Source organism: Ovis aries, chromosome 5 (genome assembly GCF_016772045.2).
Source record: "Ovis aries strain OAR_USU_Benz2616 breed Rambouillet chromosome 5, ARS-UI_Ramb_v3.0, whole genome shotgun sequence".
In the NCBI taxonomy this organism is placed as follows: domain Eukaryota; kingdom Metazoa; phylum Chordata; class Mammalia; order Artiodactyla; family Bovidae; genus Ovis; species Ovis aries.
In genome coordinates this window covers 34,522,061-34,524,155 of record NC_056058.1, presented here as the reverse complement: position 1 = coordinate 34,524,155, position 2,095 = coordinate 34,522,061, and positions in this window count along the sequence as shown.

Below are 2,095 nucleotides of genomic sequence, written 5' to 3'. Positions count from 1 at the left end.
GGATGGAATCTCTACATGGAGATACTCTCAAAACAGTACTCTCAACCCAGCACTGAAGGCTTGAACTCTAAACAATATGCTATTAAAATATCAGTGCGTAAACGATGACATTAAAGAGGAAGCAAAGGCTATGAACCATCAGCACTCAATCACATAATGTCAGTGATGATGAAGAGAGACATTAATGATCCCAAGAATATATACTCAGGAATCCAGATTAAATTAAATCCTAAAATAAAAATGTGTATGACCTGAAAATGGTGAGTCATAGAACTTTCTTTTTTTTTTTTTTTTGTCACTTGTCCCCTTTTCTTTTGGTATTGTACATTTATCTTTTTTTTTTTCAGTTTTTTATTTTTAAATTTTAAAATCTTTAATTCTTACATGCGTTCCCAAACATGAACCCCCTCCCACCTCCCTCCCATAACATCTCTCTGGGTCATCCCCATGCACCAGCCCCAAGCATGCTGCATCCTGCGTCAGACATAGACTGGCGATTCAATTCTTACATGATAGTATACATGTTAGAATGCCATTCTCCCAAATCATCCCACCCTCTTCCTCTCCCTCTGAGTCCAAAAGTCCGTTATACACATCTGTGTCTCTTTCCCTGTCTTGCATACAGGGTCGTCATTGCCATCTTCCTAAATTCCATATATATGTGTTAGTATACTGTATTGGTGTTTTTCTTTCTGGCTTACTTCACTCTGTATAATCAGCTCCAGTTTCATCCATCTCATCAGAACTGGTTCAAATGAATTCTTTCTATGACCTGGGAGAGAGAATACAGATCATCTGGTTCAATACCCACAATTCACAAAAGGAAAAATAAGGTGAGACAGCCTAGAGACTTCAGTTACAAGATGTGGTAGAGATGGCTGGTTGTAAATTGAAGATGTCCAGCTCCCTTCCACAAGGTGGAGTGACTACCAGAAAGTGAGTGCACAGAGTGTTTGTCCCCTCTGTTAGCAAAGTGGGGCCATTTGGCCAGTTTTCACCAGTGAAATGTGAGTGAAAATTATGTCAGTCATTGGAGAGACAAGAGGTTAAGAAGCTGGTATGTCTGTATTCCTGCCCTTTCCTGTTGATCGGGTTTCAATGCCAGATAGCTTTGGAAGCCAGATTTGAAGATGGCGGCACTGACTTTGGATTTTTGGATGACTGTGTGGAATAAGCCTTTCAATCTCTCTACCTGGCCCCTTCTTTTCCAAAAACTGATCTTTCTCAGCTAGATAGGTATTTCTTTCTGAGTTAAGGTAGGGCTTCTTTGTTAGAGCAATGTTTTAGCTTAATGATGTAGAACTAGGTCCCAGAGTTTTGTTTATAGTATGTATTCAGTCGCTCAGTCATGTCTGACTCTTTGCGACCCCGTGGAGTGTAGTCTGTTAAGCTCTGTGAAATTATCCAGGCAAGAATGCTAGAGTGGGTTGCCATTTCCTACTCCAAGAAGTCTTCCCAACCCAGGGATCAAATTGGCATCTTTTGAGTCTCCTTCATTGGCAGTGGATTCTTTACCCATTACACCACCTGGGAAGACCTTGTTTACAATAACTTGCCTCTATAATGGGCTGCTTCTTCCCCCCTGTTTATGTTCCAATTAAAAACATGCCATTGGTACATGCAAGCTGCACTTTATTTTTAGACATGTTTTTAGAGGTAAGTACTTCAAGAAGAGAGAAATACTTCAAGAAAGATATTAAGAAAAGTAACAGCATCCGGATAAATAGTAAATTGCCTGTGAGCTCCCAAATAATTAGGTTAATACTTGAGCCTCACTCTGTGCTCTTTTTTCTCCCATAAGAACCAAGGCTTAGAGGAAACTTTATGGTATGTATTTGCATTTCTTTGGCATGATTGTTATTGCCATCTATTGGTGTATCCACCATAGACAGAATGAAAAGGCAGAGCCAAAGGAAATTTTTAATGTAACCTAATGGCTAAGTACATAAACTTAAGGACTCTGGAACTAGATGGTCTGGGGCTAAATCCTGGTGATAACACCAGCTCTGTGACCTTGGGAGTAGCACATATCTGTTCTGTGGCCTCAGGTTCCTTATCTGGCAAATGAGACTGTGATGGTTCATATTTTATAGAA